Source organism: Alexandromys fortis, unplaced genomic scaffold (genome assembly GCF_014885135.2).
Source record: "Alexandromys fortis isolate MF-2015 unplaced genomic scaffold, M_Fortis_MF-2015_v1.1 scaffold_4, whole genome shotgun sequence".
NCBI lineage: Eukaryota > Metazoa > Chordata > Mammalia > Rodentia > Cricetidae > Alexandromys > Alexandromys fortis.
This window is the reverse complement of record NW_026067944.1, coordinates 28,798,864-28,826,709: the sequence shown is the minus strand read 5'-3', so window position 1 is coordinate 28,826,709 and position 27,846 is coordinate 28,798,864. Positions and strand designations below refer to the sequence as shown.

Sequence of the window (27,846 nt, the reverse complement as noted above, 5' to 3'; positions counted from 1 at the left end):
GATGGGGAGAGAAAAGTGAGAAGGGGGAAATGGGGAGAGCTTGGGGCAATGGGAGGGTTGGGATGGAGGAAGGGTGGATATGGGAACAGGGAAGTATATATCTTAATTAAGGGAGCCATTTTAGGGTTGGCAAGAGAATTGACTCTACAGGTGTCCCCAGGTGTCCATGCAGATGTCTCCAGCTAGATCCTTGGGCAGCTGAGGAAAGGGAGCCTGATATGGCCCTATCCTATAGCCATACTGATGAATATCTTGCATATCACCATAAACCTTCATCTATGAAGTGATGGATGAAGCTAGAGACAGAGACCCACATTGGAGCACTGGACTGAGCTCCCAAGGTCCAAATGAGGAGCAGAAGGAGGGAGAACATGAGCAAGGAAGTAAGGACAGCAAAATGTGCGCCCACTCAGTGAGACGGTGAGGCTGATCTAATTGGAGCTCACCAAAGCAAGCTGGACTGGGACTGATGAAGCATATGATCAAACTGGTCTCTCTGAACGTGTGGGACAAGGAGGGCTGACTGAGAAGCCAAGGACAATGGCACTGGGTTTTGATCCTACTGCATGTACTGGGTTTGTGGGAACCTACTCTGTTTGGATGCTCACCTTCCTAGACCTGGATGGAGTAGGGAGGACCTTGGACTTCCCACAGGGCAGGGAACCCTGACTGCTCTTTGGACTGGAGAAGGAGGGGGAGGGAGGTAGAGGGAGGTGGAGGGAAATGGGAGGAGCGGAGGAGGTGGAAATTTTTAAGTAAAAATAAATTTAAAAAAGAAAAGAGTTATCACTGAATGATGCACTAAAAATGCTTGATTTTAAGTCAGTTGTATAACATAATAATTTATAATTTTAAATGTTCAATATTTTAGACAAAGTAAATAAAAATAGTATGGTAAATTTTGTTATGTGTAAATTTTTACAGTTAAAATGAAACTGGTAGAAAAGCATTATGAGTTTTCACTGTGGTAATGATTGAACTTCAAAGAAATATATTTTTATATATTTCCCCTGACACAGAAATATTCTCAGCAAGACCCCTATACCTCTCTATGAAGTCATTATAAGTAGACACCAAGTACACTCAAAACAATCCTCAAGATTAGCAGAAAGCATTCCAAACTAAGATTCAGCTCCATCAGCAGAGATATACAAAGGCTATGGTCAGAAAACCTGTCAAGGAACAGATGAAAAAAGCAATGCACTGAAATACAGTTAACAATAATGCAAGCTGTAATTACTATTTACTGAGTTCTTGTTGAAGAGAAGCAGCTTATAAAAATATCACCATCACTTCACCTAACAACCTTTTTAGAAGCAAACAAGAGATTAAGAACAATGAACAAAATCCTAAGCACTGAAGAAGTGGCAAAATAATTGTGGAACTCAAGATCTAACTTCAAAATCAAGGAATATAAGCCAGGTAATAAGTCTTTCAGACACGTTAACAGTCAAAAGCACGGTTACAAGAGTAGTTGAGGCGACAGTAATCTTAAGCATGTCCACACAGCTGTAGACAGCTAAGAGTTTTGCACAGAAATTGACGAATCAATCTGGGGTGCAGACTGAATAATCAGTAGGTGATGATTAGGGGAAATTAAAAACTAAACAGTATAAACCATATGTCGTTATGTATTCATTTTAATCTTATTTTGAGTGTTGTTTTTAAATAAATATATCCACATCAAGATATACATTATTTTTGGTTTTAATATACAAAATTCTACCTTCATAAATAAATAGCCAAAAATGGTGAAAATGTAATTAAATAATGGACTTGGTTGCGTTACCTGTAGAAAACTATTTAAAATGAAGTTTCACACAGATGCTCCCACTTTCTCCACATACACAAATTACCAAACAGTCATATGTATCTTAATAAAACAGAGTTTCAGAATTAAACTTTGAATCTCAAACCGATGTGTAATTATAAATGTAACAGGGTCAAGGACCTACAAGGGAAGTCTATATAAGTGTTAATGTGGTTTAACTAGTACCTAGCAATCAACAATACATTTGGTAAGAACAAAGCAAATACTAAAATCCCTTTACTCTGAAGGTGCCCATAAACCAATTAACAACTTTCAATAACAAAACTTGTACCTTGTGTGAATAACACTATAAAACATTGTAAAAGAACTACACAAGAGGACAACATACTTGGCCATATACAATTTATATAGTTAAAGGGAATATAAATAAACAGAAACACAATCATATTAATAAATCATTACATGTATTTATTCAATTACTAAATATCCAAATTAGAAATAAAAGCAACAAATATTACTTGTTTAAAGGACTAAGCTCATTCCAGTAAAGTTTTCTTTAATATATATTTTGCATTATAAGTCATGTTTACCTTGCATTTTTATTATAGTTTAAATCCAAAAATGTGTTTTATTGAAATGAGTTTGTCAGTAAATGTAAAACATACATTTCAAAAATATGTTTGAATAATCTATTATTATCAATATACAAAATTTACAGAAAACATTAAAATTTAAGTGCACAAATCCTGTGCAAAGCCAACACAGACCAAATTCCAGCTTGGAGATATGAGTTGACTTGGGAAGCCTAGCCTTGGTCAAGAAGCTATCAGCATGGTTAGCCGCGGGGGAGGGGGGGTAGGAAATGACATTTTCTCTATGCATGTAGTCCCTGATAATTGTGTCACATTCCAATGGAAGACTGCACATTCAAAAACATCTGAAGAGCACAAATTGGTCTTGATGGGTGTTAAAAATTAAGGACACAAAGATGGGTTGATAGGGAAGCAGGATGGGTCTATGGAAAGCTGGAGGAAGATGTGAATATGATCAAAACATATATGAAACTCTCAATTCTTGTTTTTTAATTTAATTATATTGTAGCTTCAAAGAGTATACAAATAACATTTGAATAATATTGCTACAATATGAGAGTCAGTATCTAAAAGCTTAAAACAGTTTATTATATTTTCACCATCTTCTAGAAAATGGATTGTTTATATCTAATTCAACAATTGTTCATCCTTTTAATTTAAAACGTTGCTCTCTCCCTCTCTAGACGCTACTAACCACTTTTCTGACATGATGACCAGATAGTATCTCAGTGATCTGTTACTTTATCTGGGCACAGAAAAAAACAGCATCTACAATGAGGTCAGTATGAGTCAACTGTGTGAAACAGGATGGGAAGAGCAGATTAGTCTAGAACTTCACACTCAAAATAACAGTCATCAAGATGAGGGAGATGAGTTTCACTCTAATCTACAGCTGTCAGATGACATGGTCAATATAGTGATACATAATGACCCAGAAATATGATAATATTCTAAGAAAGAAAGTACAAAACTAGAATTACAACACACAGGATAGGACAGAGCAGCCAAGGGAGTTACAAGCTGACTGATTATGGATTTGGGTGAAAAACTGGTAAAACTTGCAAATATATGAAACTTTGAAGCTAGACTCACTGTGTGTTTTTAGGAAATATGCTAAGGTAATGAGTTGAAACCACTAGAGGGATGATGTGAATATAACCCCTTAATATAAAGCCTGTTCCTGGATGGTGTTTCACCTTCTCAGGAGCCCAGAAGTATTTATATAAAAAGCAGAGTTGACTTAGGTCACTCTTAATAGCAATCTTACATTATGATGGTCACAAATGAAATGTATACTATGATAGGTGGGCAGATTGGAGAGGTTTTTAGTCATAAAAAACAAGGCTATGTCATTTGCAGGAGCTCACTAAACATCTCCAATTACAATATAAGAGTAACCAGCATACACATTAGGTGATATACCAGATGGTGTGATAAATAAAATCTCAGTCATTTCTTTTGCTTCCTCTCTGAACACATCTTCATAACCCTGAGCTTGGTATCCTGGTTTCAAAGCAATTCTAAGCATTACTTGTAGCTAGTTAGTTTTGCTATAAGGAGAGTAACTCTGAAGAAAGCCTTTGTAGATCTGATCTTTCACCTTTAGCAACAAAAGTAATCTATTTCATACCAGAAACCATAAAAATAGGCCAGAAGAGCTTCAATAGCTTCCTTTGATTATTTGACAAGGACTAAGGAAAAACAACATAGTAATAACAAAGCTGGAATGGGCTTCTGGAAATCATCATTGAGCTTCCTGCTAGCACTTCCCAAAGTGTGTATAAAATCCTCACACCTGTAACTCACCTCCTCCAGGACAATACTGAACGTGCATTTATTGCTCCACAACAGCGTGCACTGTTTATACTAGCAATACTTTGGTATTAAAGAATTTCATAAACATTTTTATACTAAATGAATTTAATTTTTCTATTGATAAGATTTTTTGAATTGAGTAAAAAAAAATATAACAATGAAAAATGACAAGTATAACAACTTATATGATCTGTAAGTTATATAAAAAGAATTAGCCAGGATATACATATTATATGCTGTTAGCTCATTATTATTTAAGATAAATCTGTGTAAATTTCTGTGTGAATTTCAAGAGTGGAAGTTGGTGAAAATATAATTTAATGCTGTAAGAATGGAACATTTATTTCATTGTCTTTTTTCTGCAAAACTACAAAGGTCGCAGATCCACAGTTGACAAGACCATAGAAACTAATGAGTGAAACACTGCTATAATGGACAGAGCACGGAACTACCAGGACACATGATGCAACACAGAGCTTTACTATTAAGAAAACTGCCTTCACAGTCAAGGAATTTCCGGAAGTAACAATCGGGTTACATAATAAACAATCCCCTTCTTATGTGAATGAAAACAATGCTTATTCCAAAGACTTCACTCTGATACATTATCAGAAAAGTATCAGCCATGAGCAGACTCATTGTCTCTCTCGGGTAATAGACCTGAGATGCACAGTCTACCTCTACAGCAGTGTGCCTCCTGGGTGTCAGATGCCTTGGCTGCCACAGGAAAAGGATCTGGGCAGAAACAGTTCAAAGAGCAAAGCTGTGTAAAACAGAAGGCTTAATGTCGGACATTTCCACCTAAAATGTTCACTATACTACAGGAAATTCAAGCATGGATGTGCACTTTAGACTGCAAATGCTTACATAAATCTCTACCTGGTAACAGCCATGCACACGTGGGCATCCTACTACCACACTCTCTTTGCTTCTTATTCAGACAAAGCATTAGTTTTCACCATGGTGTTTTCATATTGAGTTTTTTCTGTGGTTTTTCTTTCCCACTTCTCTCTCACCCCATGTCCTCCCTGCACTCTCCCTCTCCTATAGTCTCCTTTTGTAGCACACACCGTTGCTCTCTCCACCCTTCCAATTCCTCAACACTTATTTCCCAAACCCTTTAAGCATACTACAAAAGAAAAAAGCCTAAGGAAAGTTTAAATTGGAATTAATAAAAATGGCCAGGTAATGGTGGCACACACCTTTAATCCCAGCATTTGCGAGGCAGAGGCAGGCAGATCTCTGTGGACTGGACTCCAGAATGGTCAAGACAGCAACTTCCAGGACAGTCTGGTCTACAGGAAGAAACCCTGTCTTGAAAACAAAAACAAAAACAAAAACAAAAAACAAACAAAAAAAAAACAGAAAAAGAAAAAGAAAAATGAAGCTTACATTTACGAAATTTATGTAAATTAAGTTCTTCTGTTCTATCAGCTTTCTTCACTTTATTTTTCTAGTACTATATTTATATAACGTTGAAATACTTAGTCTTCCCAACCCACGAATGACACATGAAAGGAGGTTCTTTTTTCTAGCACTGGGTATTTCTGCCTCTATGGGTCTTTTACAGTCTTGCATGATGGACAAACTTACAAAGAAGGACATTTCTCTGCCTCTCCTTTATTTTCTTACTCTATAAATGTTGCAAAACTTACTTTTAAAATGTTCTCAAAAGTACAGCGTATGATATTTTTATAATTATTAAAGTCTATTTGCAGGTATGGTTGAAATTTCCAAAAATTTGAAAGAAATGCATAGAAACGCAAAGAATCTGAAGCTGTATCCCAAAGTTGCTAAAATTTATTCGACACAACAATCATTATTATAATTTAAATGCTGCGAGGTTTGCTCTAAGCACAGTGAGTTGAAATTGTGTCAATTATTTGATCCCAGAGATATTATCATCTTGACTTGGCAACAAACAAAACTAGTAATCACAAAGGTTTGATACAAACTTCTATATAAAATATGAATTCTGGTTTCTTTTGAAATAGATTTTGATACACATGCTCACATGTATATATACATATAGACATGATTATGTACACAAAAGCTCACAGAGAGACATCATAGCTTTTTATCTTGTGATGGTTTTTCCAAAATGGAAAAATTTCTACAAAAGCCTTTGCAATATCCCACTTTGTGATCTCAATATTTGCCTAATTATAATGGATAAAAACTTATGCTAAAGTCAGAATCTTGGGTTCATATGACTTATATTGATAAATTATGATACTCATAATAATATCCCAACAGAAGTGTCTGTCATTTCAGGTAAGATAAATAATCTTGGAAGAATTAAAACAAATGTTGAGGTGATTATTACTGTGTACATTTCAAAGCAACCATAAGCTTCACAAAATGAATCAAAACCACAATTGCAATTCTCACGAAGTTTATGTAAGGACTACTCCAAAAGGTCATCCATCTGTCTTTCTTTCATACACATAGGAAGAGAAACCAATAATTTGTGCCTGGTTATAAAGATGTAACTATTTTTGAATTTTTATTTACATTTAAATAAGCATTTCTTTAACATTTGTCTTAAAACCATGATGTTTTTAGATGAAGTACAAAAGAGTATTTATTAAAGATTTTCCTCTTACAAAGGATTTACACTGATCCAAGCATGTCCTAGTTTACCTCTACATCTTCATCCTTCATATAAAGCATATATTTTCACTAGACATGGTGAACTGTCAAGAGACATAAACCAGCCTTGCCCAATCATCTGAGAATTAATTCACCTATGAGATTTTTATAATCTTTGCACTTTTAGACAAGGTGTCTTTTTTCTATAGTCTCTTTAACATTTTCTCTGGTTAACCCTGAAAGCAACATATTTTCTTATGTGTCACCATGTAGGGGTGTCCAATATTTTGATATTATAATGATCTTATCATCTATGAAGTCAGACATATGACCAACTCTGATAGTCCATATTACAGCTATAAGAATGGCCAAGATCAAAAATACTGATGACAACTTATGCTAGAGAGGTTGTGGGGTAAAGAGGACACTCATGCATTGCTGGTAGGAGTGCAAATTGGTACAGCCCCTTTGGATATCAGTATGGCAATTTCTAAGAAAATTAGGAAAAAATCTTCCTCAACACCCAGCAATACCACTTTTGAATATATACCCAAAGGATGTTCAATCGTACTACAAGGACATGTGCTCAACTATGTTCATAGCAGCATTGTCTGTCATAGCCAGAACCTGGAAACAACCTAAATGACCCTCAACCGAAGAAAGGATAAGGAAAACAGGATACATTTACACAATGGAGTATTACACAGCAGAAAAAACAACAACATCTTGAAATTTGGAGGCAAATGGATGGATCTAGAAAACATCATATTGACTAAGGTAACCCAGACCCAGAAAGACAAATATCACATGTACTCACTCATAAGTGGATTTTAGACATAAAGCAAAAAAAAAAAAAAGCCTAAAAATCACAGAGAACCTAGACAACAATGGCAACAATGAGGGCCCTAAGAGAGACATACATGAATATAATCTACATGGGAAGTATAAAAAGACATCATCTTCTAAGTAAATTGGGAGCATGGGGACCTTGGGGGATGGTTGAAGGGAAGGGGAAAAGAAAGGAGAGGGCAGAGAAAAATGTAGAGCTCAATATAATCAATATAACAAAAACAAAAAAAATGATATTTGAAGACAGTATTAAGGTATTCAAATACTAATTGATAAAAAAGGAACTGAAATTTTTTTTATTTGGGGGAATCACTGACAAAGAAAAGAGACAAGACAGAAGCCTTAAAATTAGTCCTAGTGAGAATACGTTATCTACACAGCAATAATATTATGAACATCAGAAGGGGAAATAAGAAACTTTTGATAGCACACAAGGAAAGACTGAATATAGCATATGCCTAGGATTCTACTGAGGAGGTGATGTTTTCAAGTTGAAATGTTATAGGTAAGAATTTAGGGACCATAAATTAATATTAGTGAGATCCAAGATTATGATTATGACTTTCTGTTTTAAGTAACTGTGTGAGCTAGCAACAACTGTTAGCTGACTCCTGAGATAGATATTAATGCTGTTAAATTAATATCACAAGGATGGTCTGTTCTCCTAAATTGGTTAATAAAAGTATTCTCTCTATCACTGTCAATATGCCTTACAATGTGACTTACACTGTGTCTCTCCTTTGATACAAATTTCAGCAAGTTCTTTTCCACTTTTTGCAAAGGTAACTTTAACTGATGAAACTTAACCTGCATTTGATAGGCCTGATGTTTCTCAGTCAAAAGCACCGAGATTGCAATATTATACAATGCACTAAAAACCAGGCAGTCAACAGATCAGAATCATTCAGAACTAACTACACACAGAAGTTTATCATTCTTCCTAAATGGTTTTAAAGTGAAAAAATAATCTACTTATCCATTAGGAAGAATTCTGCCAGAGTTTTTTCATACCATTGATTGTCCCAGACAAAGCAACAAAATATCAAACTTAAAAACTCAAAGAATTTTTGATTGTGAGCCTAGGCTTTAACGGCTGAGCAATCTCGCCAGTCCATATCCATCACCATGCACAAAACTCAAGCATAAATGGATTAAAGACCTCAATATAAATCCGACCACACTGAACCCGGTAGAAGAGAAAATGGGAAGTGGCCTGCAATACATGGGCACAGGAGACCACTTCCTACATGTAAGCCCAGTAGTACACACAATATGAGCAACAATGAATAAATGGGACCTCCTGAAACGGAGAAGCTTCTGTAATGCAAAGAACACAGTCATTAAGAGAAAAAGGCATCCTACTGAATGGGAGAAGATCTTCACCAACCCCACATCAGACAAAGGTCTGATTTCCAAAATATATAAAGAACTCAAGAAACTAGACATTAAATTAAATAACCCAATAAAAATGGGGGGGTTCTGAATGGAACAGAGAATTCTCAACAGCAGAAGTTCAAATGGCCAAAAGATACTTAAGGTCATGTTCAACTTCCTTAGCGATCAGGGAAATGCAAATCAAATCAACTTTGAGATACCATCTTACACCTGTCAGAATGGCTAACATCACAAACACCAATGATAACCTATGCTGGAGAGGATGTGGGGTAATGCGAACACTCATTCATTGCTTGTGGGAATGCAAACATGTGCAGCCACTTTGGATATCAGTATGGCAGTTTCTCAGAAAATTGGGAGTCAACCTACCTCAAGATCCAGCAATACCACTCTTGGGAATATACCCAAGAGATGTCCAATCATACTACAAAAGCATTTGTCCAACTATGTTCATAGCAGCAGTATGTATAATAGCCAGAACCTGGAAACAACCTAGATGCCCCTCAATGGAATAATGGATAAAGAAAGTGTGGCACATACATACATTAGAGTACTACTCAGCAGTAAAAAAGAACGACATCTTGAATTTTGCATGCAAACGGATGGAAATAGAAAACACTATCCTGAGTGAGGTAACCCAGACCCCAAAAGATGAATATGGTACATATACTCATTCATTAGTGGATTCTAGCCATAAACAAAGGACACTGAGCCAATAGTTCGCGATCCTAGAGAAGCTAAATAATAGGGTGAACCCAAAGAAAAACATATATAGATCCTCCTGGAAATTGGAAGCAGACAAGATCGCTGGACAAAAGTTGGGAGCATGGGGGTGAGGGTGGAGTGGAGGGAAGGGGAGTGAGGGAGAGAGAACGGAGAAGGGGAGGATTGGGGAGAGCTTGGGGAAGTGGGATGGTAGATAAAGGAAGAGCAGGTATGGGAGCAGGGAAGAAGATACCTTAACTAAGGGAGCCATTTTAGGGTTGGCAAGAGTCTTTATTTGCTCTAGAGGGGTTCCCAGGTGTCCAAGGAGATTTTTCCAGCTAGGTCTGTGGGCAGCAGAGGAGAGGGTGCCAGAACTGGCCTTCTCCCAAAGCCACACTGATGAATATCTTACATATCACCATAGAACCTTCATCCGGCCACACATGGAGATAGAGACAGAGACCCACATAGGAGCACAGGAATGAACTTCCAAAGTCCAGTTGAAGAACAGAAGGAGAGAGATGAGCAAGAAAGTCAGGACCCTTAGGGGTTGGTCCACCCACTGAGACAGTGTGCCTGATCTAACAGGAGCTCACCAAAGCCAGCTGGACTGGGACTGAATGAGCATGGGATCAAACCGGACTCTGAATGTGGCTGACAATGGGGGCTGACTGAGAAGCCAATGATAATGGCTCTGGGATTTGATTCTACTGCATGTACTGGCTTTTTGGGATCCTGTTCTGTTTGGATGCACACCTTCCTAGGCCTGGATGTAGATGGGAGGGCCTTGGACTTCCCACAGGGCAGGTTACCCTGCCCTCTCTTAGGACTGGAGGGAGAGGGGGCAGGCCTGTGGAAGAGCGGGAGGTAAATGGGAGGAGGGGGGAAGAAGTGGAAATTTTGAATGGTATTATTTATAAAGCCATAAAAAATTTTAAAAAAGCAAAAAAACTCAAAAAATTATGTCATTTGGCACTTTAGTATAAATTTGAAGTATACTAATTTTTTTTTACATACAACTAAAGAGAAAATTTAGAAGAATAAAAAGTAAAAATTTCCTTAGACTAAATTATTCAAAGTCCATCAAATGGCACTAAAAATACTTGGTATTTAAATAAACCTGATTCCTACCGATAAAAACTGTAATTCATTAATTCATTTTCAATTATTTTTTAAAAATCTCTGCAGTCAAGAAATCTCTCTTTCTTTCTCAATAGTCAAATTGACAGTTAAAGTCAAGCTAAATTCTGCAACTTCAACCTTGGGTCTCATATGGGTCTCTTTAGTTCCCTTTCCAATATTTCCCCTGAACTAAACATTATTAGTGCAGACAAGTAAGCATGAAACAGATTCTATGTTGTTTTCACTGAAATTCAAACAGGTGAAATACTGTTCTAAATTATTTCTCTATCTCTTCAAAAGGTATTGACACATTATGAACTATGGACGTAAACTCTGTGCACACCTAATATAGATTTTCTGTTCTTTAATCCCTGTAACTATTTGATATATGTTGATTCATTTGGCCTCATTTTAATTTCATTTATATATCACAAAATGTAGTTCAACTGACTTGAGGTTGTATGTTACATTTTCTAAGCTATTATCAAATATTAGAAACCATTCAGAATGGCAAAAATGTTCACACCCTAAGAGGGAAACAGGGCTGTAGATGGAAGTTGCTGTCCCGCCTGGTCCTGCAGCCATTTAGTCTCAAAGAAACACACATTGAACCCCAATATCTGTCTCTGGGTATTTATTAATCGTGCTACACAGGGCTGAAAGTAGCTAGCTGTCATTGCTCTGCATGAATGGCCCCTTTATGTCAAACAGTGAAAGCATGACTAAATAGTTAGAGATATATTTCACTTTTACTGGTTGTATATAAATCTGTTTGTGTCAACTACATATACCTATATAAACTTAATGTTATGGTAGTCTACATTTTCATCTAACCTTTATTACTCATTCTACAGTTTAAATTTTTCATATTAAAAGCTGAGTAGAAATTTTCCTGTTTATCTCAATGCCCTGTAAACCAATTTATTTTCTTAAATTCTGAATCAAACTTCTATGAGACAAAATATGATAATACAAAGTGAAAGATCAAAAGAATTAAAACAAGCTACAGGAATGTTTCAGTATTAGTGTAGGTTGCAACTTCATTTGGTTCAATTTGAGGTTAGTTTGTCCCCATTCTGCAAGCCATGTATTTTCCTATAAACTATCAATAATTCCAATTCTAATTAAATTGGGCTTTCATGTTACATTGTTTAAATGATTTCTTTACTCTGTAGGCAGAACAACAACCTATTGCCTCTCACTGGTCAATATTTGCTTAGTAAATTAAATATTTAGAATTTTAACATGTGAGGAATTTACATACACAGCACTTTTCAAATATGCAGCACAAAAAAATCCTATGAGTCAACCTTAAGAAACTAATTTGGGAAAGTAGCTGTGAAGGACAGTATCTCTCACAATGTCAAGGACGCTAAGCACTGCCTGCTCACAAAGACCAGTCACAGGCACTACCTCAGCTTGGACATGGTAGTTCTTTCTCATTTGTCTTCCAAGGAAGGGCTGAAATTTCCAAAAGCCATACAGTATAATTTATTGCTCAAATTTTGCTACTCAAGCTCAAAAGTCAAAATCGTAGTGTGTCTGGGAGCTTCTAAACCAATTTCTTGATACTATAAGCAAGGAGTTAGGCTCAGAGAGATTATGAGAATCAGCTCAGAGGTCTGCAGTTATCTAATTATATTCAAAGCCAAACCTATGAGTCAAGTACAATGTTCTATTTTACTCCAAGAATTCATAAGTTGAAGTGAAAAGTAACAATATGTATTATTTATCAATACAGAAGTAATATTTAAGGTTATCATTACCAAGAAACAATTAGTTGTATAGTTGAAAATTGGCTGATTTGACACTGTGATGTATACAAATCTTAAAAACAAACAAAACTGTATCTCCCAGAATGTCTTCTATAGATTTCATTACTACTACAACTATTCCTGAAGGTGCCACAATAATGTTGCATTTCTAAGACTTTATGTCCTTCAGATATAATCAACAATTTAAGCAAATAAGTTTATAGATACTAGAAAAACAGGAAACATTCATCAATCTCTGTACTTGTGTTATTACATAATCCATAACAAACACCATATACTTTGGTGTGAGTGTATGTATATGTGTGTGTGAGAGAGCTGTGTGTATATGCTGCCACTAACATTTGACTGTATCTTTTTTTTAAATATTTATTTATTTATTTGTTATGTATACAATATTCTGACTGTGTGTATGTCTGCAGGCCAGAAGAGGGCACCAGACCTCATTACAGATGGCTGTGAGCCACCATGTGGTTGCCGGGAATTGAACTCAGGACCTTTGGAAGAGCAAGCAATGCTCTTAACCACTGAGCCATCTCTCCAGCCCCCTTGACTGTATCTTTAAACTTTCAAAAGAAAAAATATACTTATCTATGTATTTACCATTGCTGATACTTGTTTCTGTTGTTACAAATTAAAAATTTCCATTTCATCTGGAGTCATTTTTCTTACTCTCACCATAATTCTTTTAACACTTGTAGGACATAGATGTGAGTGACTTTGTCTTCAAAAAGAAATGTTTTAAAATTGTATCTTGTTTTTTTTTCTTTGAACACCATTGCAATGTTTTCTAGTTTGTATGGTTTCTGACAAAATATTTTTGATAATTATTTCCCCATGTAATTATGCCAAATATTTATTATCTCTATAACCTTTTGAGATTTTTTCTCCCTCTCCTCGGTCCCTCTCTGTATGTGTTATGTGCTCATGTTTGTACAGATGTGGGGGATGCACCAGAAAAAGAATATCATATAGCTTCCTCAATTTTCTCCACCTCATTTTTTAAAGATTAATTTTCATTTTCAGTGGATGAAAGTTCACAAGCATGTATATTTGTGTATCACCTAAGTGTCTGGTGCCCTCTGAGGCCAGAAAAGATTTGGATACCCTGGAAATAAAGTTAGAGATAGCTGTGTGTCATGTGGGGGCTAGGAACAGAATTTAGGTCCTCTGCAAGAACAGCAATTGCTTTTAACAATCTCTTTCCCCCTCCACCTTGTTTTTTAAGGTATGTTGTCTCACTTTCCCTGGAACTCACTGATGCAGTTAGACTGGCTCACCAGCAAGCTCCAGGATCTGTCTATGTCCACCTACCCAGTGCCAGGATTACAGACCTATGCTCCCATACCCACTTCTTGGTGGTTGTCAGCAGTTTCAGTATAACCTATCTTAATGTGATTTCCATTGCTTTTAGAATAGCTATAGTTAACATCCTTGTAGCTTTCAAATTCAGTTGGCATCATTATTTGTTTAAATATTTTTTCACCTTTTCTCTGTATTCATTTTTAGGTGTTATAAACTGCTTCATGGTATTGCAGACATCCCTGAGACTTTACATATCCCGTGGGTTTTTTTCTGAATCTCGTTTTTCAGTGTGTTTGCGAGTGGACATTTTCTGTTGCTGTGTCTTCATAATTATCAATCTTTTCTAAACATCCAATATCCTATTCTCACAATGAAATACAATTTACTTCAATTATATCTTCAGTTATAAAAAGTCCAGTTGGTCCTATTTTATATCACTCATTTCTCTTCACTACAATCATGTTTTCCTTTAAATCTTTTGGTATATTATAAAAGCTGTTACAAAATGTTTCTATTCCAATTCCATTATCTTTCTTTTTAGGCCTACTTTTATTGGTCGTTTTGCTTCTGTTTAAAAGTTAGATATTTCAGCTTTTAATGCATTATAAATTTTAGTTTGGTATCAGTCCCTGAAGTATAAACTTTCTGTTCTTGTGTTCAAAATTTTGATGAATTTGTTGGGTTTTATTAAAATGGGGTGGTCTTTCTGAGATACCATCAAGGTTTCTCAGCAGCACAGGACTGCCTAGGATGTTGTCTCATCAGATTTCCCTTCTTCAGCCATGTCTCAGAGCGATCTGACTACTTTTCAAACTGATGGAAAACCTTGGTATTATCCATGTGATGTTAATTTTGCAGACATGCACAATACAAGAGTTATGGAGTCACGGAGATTTCTGCCAAGATTTCAGAGGATGACCTTGAGGAATGCATGCCAGGGTCAACATCTGTGTAGGTAATCCCTGAGCATAAGATGTAAAGTGCAAGTGTACACCTAAGCTGCAATGGGAACCCCAGGTGGTAGAGATGTCAGAAATATGAAATACCTGGTGAGAAAAGTTGCAAGCAACAAATGAAATTGACTATGGAGAGAATACATATATTCTGCAAACTGAAAACCCATATAGAATTTCATGCTTTTCTTGGTTTGCATTTGCTTTGATCCTGGGTGTGTTTCCATGTCCAATCTTCTTCAGAGCCTCAATGTTTACTGTGCCCCTCTCCTCTCTTTCAGAACAACAATGTTTGCTATGCCATATTCATTAGAAGAGTAGAACTTATTTAGTATTTTGATAAAGTTTGTATCTAAGAGTTCACCTAAAGTCTCAAAACAGACTTGGATATTTGGATGGTGTAATGTTAAGAGGACCATTAGACGTGAACTAAACATAGTTTTCATTTTGAGATGGCCATGAACCTTTGAGTCCTTGGGCAACATGCTATGATTTGACTCTTACACATCCCCCACTGGCCTATGTGTCTTAGACTTCATCTGATGGTGGTCTTTTGGAAAGTAGTGGAAACATCAAGAGGCAGACTTAGCTGGAAGAAGTGGGTCATTTGGGGACATGAATGCAATGGTTATTATGGTCCCTAGTCACTTCCTATTTCTTTGCTGGCATGCATTCCCACTGCCTTGAGATGTTCTGTCCAAATACGTGAGGCCAATTAATCATGGACTGAAGAGTCTAAGGCTGAGAGCCAGAATAAACCTTTCTTCCTTCACTAATCATTGTACGTATTTCAGTCGTAAATACATGAAAAGTAACAAAGACAATACTCAGTGAATGTGAGCTAATAATAATACTACTTGTGATCCTTTCCTCTTTTTCTATAAGAAGATCCTGTTTGATCAAGATCCAATTAAGAGGTCATCTCTGCAAATGGTATGTTTCCTCTAGATCCAAGATGAGAGCATGTTTAATAATATATTTGCCACTTAATATTCAAATCTTTTTCTTGTTTCTTTACCAACTGGTAGTAATCAAGGAAAATTCGGATGCTTCATTCTCTATTAAAAGAACTCTAAATACATGGCCCCTCTTGTGTACTGTTATTCACGTGCATGCACACACACACACACACACACACACACACACACACACACATTCCTAAACGATAAACTTGCTTAATCAGTATAATGTTACTTATGTGTGTGTTTTCAGAGCTGATCAATTGCACTGGATAACCAATTGGCGTTTTCTACCCTGGCAAGTTCCACCTCTCTGAAACTGGCTTTTCTCAGTTGCCTAAGGAGAGTGGGGAGGGGCATATGGGAAGGCCTGGAAGAAGAAAAGGGAAGGGAGAAGCATTGTAATTATATTATAATCTCAAAAAAGGTAAAAGAACATCTCACAGTGGATATGAATACCTTTGTATTTGGTGAGACATTAACAGATATGTGACTCAGAAAATAAAATTTAAAAGCTACTTATGTGAAATTATTGAAATAAATCATAAATCTATCTAAATATATTATCATTATTTGGCCAAATCCTTATATGACTATAGCACATATACAACATTTTGTTATCTAATAATCTAGATAACTTTATCAGAAAATGAACAGTATTAGAAGCATGACATGACTTGATCTTGGTGAAATAATGATGTATCTTGGTTTCTACATGGTGCTAATTACACATTCATTACCTCAGTTCAGAATATTAAAGGAGATGGAGTGCACCCTGCAAGTTGTAGAATTCTTTATCTTTAAGAATTTACACATTTGGTCTGTATGAATCATGTTATACTTTTCAATTCTCCATATTTCAAAATTATAACATTCAGTAAAAAGAAAAGAAAAGAAAAGAAAAGAAAAGAAAAGAAAAGAAAAGAAAAGAAAAGAAAAGAAAAGAAAAGGCTTTGGAGCAACAGTTCTCAGTTCTGGATTCCATGAGCGTTGGTGGAAAAGGGCAGTATTTCAAATATTTAATTTCAGCTGAAGCATGTAAAAATGGAGGTAATAACATTTTCCTAAGGAATAGATAATGATCAAATAAAGTGAATTCCTTCATCTACAGCTCAAAACTAATTGCTGGCTTTTCTAGGTCTATTTCCTCAACTATAAGTTGAAAAAAAAAAAACATTCTTCCTTGTTTTCAGGATCATCAAAGATCAAGTAAAAATATATAGAAGCAATGCTTTAAAAACTCATACAGTAAGCCGGGCGATGGTGGCGCACGCATTTAATCCCAGCACTCGGGAGGCAGAGGCAGGCGGATCTCTGTGAGTTCGAGACCAGCCTGGTCTACAGAGCTAGTTCCAGGACAGGCTCCAAGGCCACAGAGAAGCCCTGTCTCGAAAAACCAAAAAAAAAAAAAAAAAAAAAGTCTCATTTTTGTCTTCTCTGTATTACCTCCTTAGGACAGGCAAAAATCCTGGGTAACTGCTCTACCTATCAAGCAGCAAGTGAATTCTCAAATCTGATTTGAAAGTTCATGTTAATAAAAGGACAAATCAAATCATAAATTAAAATTTTGCAAAAAATTGATTTAAGGAAGAAAACAATGGAATATTTTAATATAGCTTATTATCTTCTATATGGTTATTCTTTTAAAAATGAGACTATGAACAGCAGAAATTAATATTGTAATTTTTATTTTATAAGGGAAATATTTTGGAGGTCCTAAATATAGTCTATTTTTTTCTTTAAGCTACCTCCATTGTTTCTTTCTGTTGACCACTGGGCAAACACTAAATAATATACCTTCCATACTACAAGAAGATAGCATACTATGCCTGCCTGAACTAATTTGCCAGAAAGTGCTTTCTGAACACCAGTGCACAATGGCCATAGATAATCTATCATCAAGTGTTCTGCTTATACACATACTCAAAACTGGTCCAACGACTTCTATTATGCTGGTTACTAGCATTGCCAGCCCTTTCGCCCTTCATTGCCTGGAGAATGTCCATCAGAAACAGGGAAGCAAAACGAACTGCCACAATGCACCATTGATGTTTGAGTGAGCTTGCCCAAGCAGCTGCAACAACAGGGCAACTCTTCAAAGCCTCGGCATTGAAACTTACAATTCTCCCTACTCTTCTCCATCAATGAAAACCTTTATAAGCTGCAATCAACTACAAAAATAAATCTTTGAGACAAATCTTATCCTGTCTTCATTTCTCCTCTTCCCCTTTTCCTCTCAATACCAAATGTCCTTGGTTTAAAAGAAAGGAAAGGGCTCTACCCCCTCCTTTTAAACCTTGTTCTCTGCCTTTCCCTCTCGAAAGTTCTAAAAATTCTCAAGAAGGCTTGAAGATGTCAAATACTTTTGTCTATCAAACCTGCTATGGGCTTTTTGTTTGTTTGTTTGTTGAGATTTTATTGTGGAGTTCTTATATAAAATCTTCAAAAGGCACTTGATAGTTTGAGCACACTCATACTGGATTTTTGGCAAAGCATGCTTCTGATTACTGAAGGATAATGTAAATTCTTAACTGCATGCACAGAATTGCATAACTCCACATGTTGTAAGCCACAACAAAAGTGCCTTATAGTTCCATAGATGAATAGGTAATGATCCAGTGAACAGATAAAAGCATTCCATGATAATTTGTGCACTAAACATGTGAGTGCTGATGTGTAAAAATAGTATTAATTATTTAAATACTAATCAGAATGTGAGGAAGCTGTTCTTCATTTAATAAATGCACTGATCTATCAAATAAGATTAAGGATTCTGTCTTTTATATTTCACCTTGTACATTCATGAGTTAATAACTTTGTTTAGAACACAGCTTAACATCCGAAAATTGTAGCAATAATTCTTAGATTCCTCTATATAGGTTTTCACTTAAGGCTATATACCTCACCTGCATAAGAGGAACCTCTAACAAATAATATGACTCACAATACAGAATGCCAACATTTCAGCAATGCCAGCAAATAAATCTATTGCTCCAGATAAATATACACACACTCATACATGCTTCATTGAGTTAGCCTTCTATCTGGCTGAGTGGTAAGCAGCAATTCATTTCTCAGAGTTCCAAAACTGAGAGACTACTATCAGAACACCAGCACAGTAGGATTGTCCTGGCTGCCCTTTCCTGGTTTGCATATGCTCACCTTCTAGCTGTTTCCTCACATGATAGAGAATGCAAAGACAAAAGGAGTATACTCTTCCATTAGAGTACTCAACCCAGCACAGGAGTCCCATATTCATGACCTAATTACCACCAAAAGGCTCACTGTCCAAATACTACCACACTGGAGATTACGATTTTAACATGTAATATATAATGGGCACAAATTGCCAATACTCAGCATGCACGAATCTTAGGTTGAATGAATGGCAGAAGATGGCTGAGTGAGTAAACATGTTTGAGCCCAAGCTTAACTACCTAAGTTCAAGTCTCCAGACCCATAGGATGAAAAAGAAAATTGACTTGCAACAGCTATCCTTTGTCTTCCACAGTCATGGGCACCCTCTCCCAACCTGCGAAAGATTAATAATAATAATAATAATGATGATGATGATGATGATGATGATGATGATGATGATGAAGAAGAAGAAGAAGAAGAATGTAAATAAATAAATTTTAAAGATGAGGCACTCTTAATAGTTTTATTTCCTTGAAATTATAATGCAATTACATCATTACCCTTCTTTTCTCCTCCCATGCCCTCTCACTCACCTCCTGGCCCTATTTTGCTTGAAATTTCATTTTTTTTTCCTTTCTTCGGTGTTTTCAAAGCAATAACACATTTACAAAGCTTATTATTTAATATCACATAATTTATATAAAAAAGTTCCAAGCCTACCATGATTGCATACTCCCTTAACACCAGAACTCATGAGGCAGAGGCAGATAGATCTCTTAGTGTGAGGTTAGCCTGGTCTATACATGGAAAAAATCCAGGTCAACCTGGATACAAAGTGAAACTTCAAAAAAAAAAATGAACAATCAAAAATATTGCATAACCCAACTTTTCAGAAGGTGCCAAATTCATTGTAGTATTTATCTCTTTTTTTGCTGTTATCATTGAGATTGTATTTTTAATTACAATATTTTTTCCCTTTTCTTTCCTATCTCTAAACTCTTCCTTATAACCCTCCATACTTTCCTCAAATCTGATTCTTTTCTTGCTAATTGTTAATGCACACATGTATGCATTTGTATGGTCATAAATGTTTTCAGGGCTGACCATTTGGCACTGGACAACCAATTTGTGTGATCTTGCCTGGGGAGGATCACCTCTTCTGCTCCCAGCCTCACAGTTACCTAGAGTTGTTTGAATATCAGGCTGTATAGGGTTTTCCCCATGCAGCCCGTATGTTTTGTTGGTGTTTTTGTCGTTCAACTCATATTTGAGTTGTCATGTTTGTGACATTTTACAGCTAAGTTTTTGGTATTGTTAGGAAACAATCTTACAGCAAAGTCCCTAACTCCCTGACTCTTACAATCATGTTTATACTGCATGCTATCTAGATTTATAAAATTTCAACATAATATAAATATTAATATCCTGTCAAGGAAAATGAACAAATGCCTTCCTTTCATTCTTCCTTTCCTACGATCTTCTCAATATTTAGTCAAGTAGTCTGATGTGGGATTCCCCTTTGTCTTCTGTGAATATCACTGGTTAATAAAGAAACTATCTTGGCCTGGGATGGGGCAAAAGAATAGAGTTAGGTGGGGAAAACTAAACTGAATGCTAGAAGAAGGAAGGCAGAATGAGAGAAGCCATAGAGCCACTGCCAGAGACAGACATGCTGAAACCTTGCTGGTAGGCCACGAACCTCGTGGTAAAATATAAAATAATTGAGATGGGTTAATTCTAGATGTAAGAGCTAACTAGCAATACACTTAGGTATTTGGCTACACAGCGATTTAATTAATACAGTTTCTGTGTGGTTACTTTAGGAGTCTGTGCGTCAGGGAAAGAACAAGTGGCCTCTTACAACAGCAGTCCATTTTGAAAGCTTTTCTACCTGAGTATCAATTCCTCTTTCCCACAGTTAATACTGTAACTTGACCCCCATTCCCAAGCTCTACATAAACATCTTTTAATAGTTCATATTCTTAAATATGAAGAATTCTATTCAAATCTGACTTATGAGGACAAACTTTCCTGGAGTTTTCCATCTTCCAATTCAAATAAATACCATATTCTTAAAAGCAACTTAATGCTGGGTATTCAAAAACCTCACTTTACCATTTTATCTCATTTTTTAAGTTCCAAAATCCTATATTATTCTTTTCTCCTCATTTATCCCTTATAGCATATCCTGAAATTATTTCTTAGAAACAAAACATATATATTTCTTATATGTGGTAGATCATGTACCTAAAATATCTTTTTACCCTTAGCTTTGATGAGAAGTTTGACTGGGCATACAGTTACATGTTAAACGTAATTTTGTCACAATTTTAAAGGCATGATTTTGAGCTTTGATTGATCTCATTCAGATGTCAGATAACATTCTTATTTTTAAGATTATGTACGATTTTATCATTTTCTCTACAAGCTTCTGCTATCTACTCACTGATGACATTCTAAAGTTTCCTGTGATATACTTTTGCGGTTATTTACTTCATATTTTATGGATATTCAGTAGACATTTTCAAAGTAGAAATCACATAGTTTCTTATCAAAAACTTCCATCATGTTATTTTCTGATGATTTGCTATCATTCTCTCGGCTCTGTTGTCTAGAAATCTTAGTCACATTTTCAGCTTGATGGATTGTTTTTCTGACTTCATCTTTTCTTCTCTATAATCTACTACTAAAATTTTCACTCCATTTTCAAAAAGTCAAGTATTCTTTAAGTATATTTTAAATGCTCATTCATTATCCTTTCCTATATTATCCTATTATGTTTCATGTATTTGCCATGTTATATTATTAATTACAATTTTTTTCAGCTCCTGCTACTCATGAGACACAGTGCTTACAATTCTTCAGTTCTAGAATGGGAACCTGCTTGCTTCTAACTGATACAATACCCTCCAGTCATTCAGCTTTCTCACTGTATTAATTTCTTTTATATTTTCCAAATCTTCTATCTTTTTCGTATGTTGTTTCCACTTTCTTATGATGACAGTTTTCTTTTATTATTTAGACGTTGAGTCCCTTACTATGAAGGAATACAGAGAAATAATTGCTTAATCACTAAGTTTACCTAGAAAACTTCTGAAAACATTTCTGAAAAAGTTAATTCAACAGATATAATTAAACTATTGATAAGGTGTTAAATCAAAACTTTGAATGTAAAAAAATCTTCTGAAATTATCTAATGTGAATATTTGGCATTTGTGGTTATAGTTGTAGCTTCTAACAGCTAAGTCACCTCTCAAGCTCAGATGTGCATATTTTAGAAATGAGAAAATGAAAATCCTCAGGATATGTGATCTGTGCAGTTATTTAAATATCAACTTGAATACCTGGAATTTTATTTTGCTGCATTATACTGAACCTCATCTAAATAAGCCCTTAAAGTAACTACTTGTGCAAGATTAGGAGGCTAAGTTTAAATAAAATGTTTATATTCACCATCCTAACTTTTAGAAAACAAAACAGAAGAAATCTTCCACTAAAAAATCTTGGAAAGAATGACACCAAGAAGAAATATCTGATTTTGACCATCTTTTTTTAACAAAAATTGCTAATCCACACTCTCCCAGGAAACTCAAGTCAACTGTTTTAGCATGGCACACACCCTAAGTTTCAGTCTCATAAATCCCTGGGTCAAATGATGTTTTCTCAAAGTAAATTTATATTTGAAATACAGCTAAATTATATACGTTACACACATATACAACATACCCCTTCTCCATGACCTATGGCTGGCCTATAGCTTATTTTAAAATGGTCTTTTTAAATAGCACCACTTCAGTAAGTTAATTAACACTTGGATAAACCATCTTAAGCTTTCCCTTTCCTGTGTAGCATCCCATTCCTGCTCTTCCAACCAACAGTGCCCAATCTTATCCACTCTACCTTCCAACAAGGTCTTAAAGGCCCTAAGAGTCATGGTTTTAGTTTAAGTTCTCATCATGTCTAACTTGGTAATTTCTGTCTTCTTACTCATAGATTCTAGTCTCATCTCTTTTTATCCCTCTTCCATTATCAATTTATGAAATATGTCTCAATAGAAATAACAAAAGCATTTTCTTAATTAAAAATCATTAGTGGATCACACCTCATTTCTGCCATCTTAGTATGTCACACATAAAATACTTGAAGGCCTCTGTTTTGTATTTCTTCACTTTGGTCTCCTATGATTATATATTAATCATTTTATTGAACTAAAAATCAGCGAAAAATTTAACTAAAAAATCTATAGGGGCGCTAAAGATGTTCTGTCAGTGCCCAGCACCCACGTAATTTCCTACAGACTTCAGTTCCAAGGGACCTGGCACAATCTTCTGGCCTCAGATGGTACCAGACACATGTGCAGTAAATATACATACATACAAATAAAACACTTATGCACATAAAGATACTGGGTTTCTATTAACCATGGATTTTCTCTATTAGGCAGCAATTACAATTTTTTCTATTCTTTTCTTCCAAACAAAAGAAATCAAAAGAAAGAGAGTAATATAATACAAAAATATTAAGTATGAAAACTAAAATTTTGTGATATTATTCGTTTATAGCTATAATATTTTACATTATAAGTACTTAGTAAGGAGTTCTGCATATCATATTGGGCAAAGTAATTTCATATGAAAAAGGAAGGAGTCTTCCACAAAATATCAGACTCAACAAATAGGTAGACTGAGTACATAGCTACTGTACAGGGAGGGAAATGGATGGGTTATAGAAAACAGTTAAGCTTCACTGATAACCCAAGCAGAACTAGTTGTGTCTTGTTGCTGAAGTGGTTCAATAACAGGAATCAATGAACAAGAATACTATGTCTGTAACATCAATGTATATATTAAAGTAGATGGTCTCAGTAACTGATGATAATGATGACTGATGACAACTAACTTTTCTAAAAGCCAGGTATTATTCTGGATGCTTTGGATCTCAATAATTTTCACATACTAAAAACAAAACTCTTATTAGGTATATTAATAAAATCTTATTAGGTGGCATGCAGGCAGACATTGTGCTGATGAAGTAGCTTTGAGTTCTACTTCCAGATCAGCAGATAACAGAAACAGGATGAGATATTGGGCCTGACTTGAGCATCTGAGACTTCAAAGCCTACTCCTAGTTAAAGACTTCCTCCAACAAAGTCACACCTATTCCAACAAGGCTACACCTCCTAAGAGTGCTCCTCCCTATGGGCTTATGGGGACCATTTTAATTCAAACAACCAAACTAGGTAATTTTTTTTTTATTCCTATATACCCAGGAACACTACAAGTAGTCTAAAAATAATGTTAATATTTTCATTTTTATAAAATTAAAATATAAAATTTTATGCCCATTTATCAACCTTGTAATAAGACAAATGGCTATCACTAATTTTTGGCATTCTATGGAATTTTAAATTACTCTTCCTACTTAAATTATACTATAATAAAGACATGGCGATTTCCAGTTTGGGTTTATTTTATGTCAGTACAAACTTAAAGAAACCTCAGAAGCAAAGTAAATGGAAGATCAATACAGATTTCTTACATTCATCTTTGTAATCTGCAGCTGCCTTGGAACTGCCATGTGTTGCTTGAACTCAGTAAGAAGCTGGTTCAGGAAATGGAATGGGACTAATTCCCTACAGCCAACTTTAGACCCAAGCATATTTCTCACAAAGTGCCCTCCAAAACCACTGTCAGGGGACTTGCACCCTGTGACAAGAAAACAACAAAACAGGCCAAGTGAAAAACCCGTGTCCTTGAAAACAGCTAGAAGGTGAGCCATTTCAGACAGATGTCCCTATTGTTAATTCCATCATTAAAAGCACCAAAGTGAGAAGGAGAAGCTGAAAAGGAAGCTTGAACATAGAAAGAAAGGAAATCCAGCTGATTGCCTAAACTTATCCAGCTAGTTTCTGCTGAATGTTGTGAGCAAAGGACTTGACATTATCTATTATCTGTTGCTGTTTGTTATTTTCAGTGGAAGCCTCACACAAGGAAACACTTGTTGGAGGGAGCTTGTTGGTTCCAAGCTGCCTAGCTAGGTTAGACCCAAAATAATCACACAGAAACTGTATTAATAAGAACACTGCTTGGCCCATTAGCTCTAACTTCTTATTGGCTAACTCTTACATATTAATTTAACCCATCTCCATTAATCTGTGTGTCGTCACGTGGCTGTGGCTTACGAGGTAAAGTTCCATGGCTTCTCTCTGACTCTGCCCTTTTTCTCCCAGCATACAGCCTAACTTTTCCCACCTAGTTCTGTTCTTTCGTGCTAAAGGCTCAAAGAAGTTCATTATTCATTAACCAATAAAAGCAACACATAGACAGAAAGACCTCCCACACCATTTCCCCTTTTCTGTTTAAACAAAATGGAAGGCTTTAACTTTAACATAGTAAAATTATATATAACAAAACAGTTTTCAAGCAAGAATTAGTTATAATATTTATATCTACTTTATCTTTTATCATAACTAAGAAAACGAAATAACTAAATTTTTCAATTTCATCAAAGACTCCAGAAGGATATGATATTACCTAAGTAAACAGAAAATGCATTGTAAGCAACTTCCAAAACGCTAGAATTGACAGAGACATCTCACTGCCTGGACAGTCACCCTTCTTCTGTAACACTGGAGCATCCATCTTCAGTCTACAGGCCCATATAGTATTCAACAGACTTTTTCATGAAGCAGGAAATTTCAAAGACAGTTTCACTTATATTGGCACTTTGTCAGTCACTTTCTTCTATATCCTGCAGAATGTCTTGCAGACTCTTTCATGAAGCAGGAACCCTGAAGGATCATCTCACCTTTAGGCAAGTTCAGCAGTCATTTCTCTGCAGGTTCTATATGTCCAGTTCATTAAGCAGTCCAGGCAAGACCAGCTTCCTGACAAAATTGCTAACCAACTCCATAAGAAAACTTTTCAATGCTCATCTTCCTCTTGAAGTAGCTTGATGCTGCCAGGATCATTGTCTCATTGTCATAAAAAGTCTTAAGTTTTTAAACATTTTAAATGCCATATTCTGAAGGCCACTGAAAGATTTGAAGAATACCTATCTAACTGAAATATATCTCTATACATCTAGAAAACCTAACATGACTACAAGCTTGACTAGTATAGATGAATATCTATTGGCCTATATTTCTTAGTTATACATTATATTTTTAAATGAATTGCACAAACACAATACCTTAATCAAGATTAGAAATACATTTAAACAGTATAACAAAATTGACCTTAAATTTTTATCAATAAACCAAGATCCATACCAATGCAAATCTCTATAGCATATCCCTCTTTAAAATAAAGAAACAGATGCTAAAAAAGCATTCAACAAAATTCAACACCCTTTTATGATAAAGGTCTTGGAGAGAATAGGGATACAAGGGTCATACCTAAATATAATAAAAGCTATCTACAGCAAACCGACAGCTAACATTAAATTAAATGGAGAAAAACTCAAAGCCATCCCACTAAAATCAGGAACAAGACAAGGATGTCCACTCTATCCATACCTCTTCAATATAGTGCTTGAAGTTCTAGCAATAGTAATAAGACAACATAAGGGGATCAAGGGGATTCGTATTGGAAAGGAAGAAGTTAAGCTTTCGTTATTTGCAGATGACATGATAGTATACATAAGCGACCCCAAAAATTCTACCAAAGAACTCCTACAGCTGATAAACACCTTTAGTAGCGTGGCTGGATACAAGATCAACTCCAAAAAATCAGTTGCCTTCCTATACACTAAGGATAAGGAAACAGAGAGGGAAATCACAGAAGCATCACCTTTCACGATAGCCACAAAGAGCATAAAATATCTTGGGGTAACCCTGACCAAGGAAGTGAAAGATCTATTTGACAAGAACTTCAAGTCTTTGAAGAAAGAAATAGAGGAGGACACCAGAAAATGGAAGGACCTCCCTTGCTCTTGGATTGGGAGGATCAACATAGTAAAAATGGCAATTCTACCAAAAGCAATCTATAGATTCAATGCAATCCCCATCAAAATCCCATCAAAATTCTTCACAGATCTGGAGAAGACAATAATCAACTTTATATGGAAAAACAAAAAACCCAGGATAGCCAAAACAATCTTATACAATAAAGGAACGTCTGGAGGCATTACCATCCCTGACTTCAAACTCTATTACAGAGCTACAGTATTGAAAACAGCTTGGTATTGGCATAAAAACAGAGAAGTCGACCAATGGAATCGAATAGAAGACCCTGACTTTAACCCACAAACATATGAACACCTGATTTTCGATAAAGGAGCTAAAAGTATACAATGGAAAAAAGAGAGCATCTTCAACAAATTGTGCTGGCAAAACTGGATGTCAATCTGTAGAAGAATGAAAATAGACCCATATCTATCACCATGCACAAAACTCAAGTCCAAGTGGGTGAAAGACCTCAATATCAGTCCAAACACACTGAACCTGATTGAAGAGAAAGTGGGAAGTACTCTAGAACACGTGGGCACAGGAGACCACTTCCTACGTATAACCCCAGCAGCACAGACAGTAAGGGCCTCATCGAATAAATGGGACCTCCTGAGACTGAGAAGCTTCTGTAAAGCAAAGGACACTGTCGCTAAGACAGAAAGGCAACCCACTGACTGGGAGAAGATCTTCACCAACCCCTCAACTGACAAAGGTCTGATCTCCAAAATATATAAAGAACTCAAGAAACTAGACCGTAAAAGGCTAATCAACCCAATTATAAAATGGGGCACTGAGTTGAACAGAGATCTCTCAACAGAAGAAGTTCAAATGGCCAAAAGACACCTAAGGTCATGCTCAACTTCCTTAGCGATCAGGGAAATGCAAATCAAGACAACTTTAAGATACCATCTTACACCTGTCAGAATGGC

At 35.8% G+C, this 27,846-nt stretch overlaps 1 protein-coding gene across 10 annotated transcripts in view; it reads right to left on the bottom strand.

The window, feature by feature from the left end:
• Nucleotides 1-27,846, bottom strand: part of Zbtb20 (zinc finger and BTB domain containing 20) — a 752,057-nt gene that overhangs the window by 651,931 nt on the left and 72,280 nt on the right. The window contains exon 1 of one of the 10 annotated variants that reach the window (XM_050148758.1): nucleotides 5,382-5,437. The exons of the other annotated variants lie outside the window; for them this stretch is intronic. The gene's annotated coding sequence lies outside the window, so the exon portion shown is untranslated. Of the gene's footprint in view, nucleotides 1-5,381; nucleotides 5,438-27,846 lie in introns of those variants that run through there. 10 annotated transcript variants of the gene reach the window in all.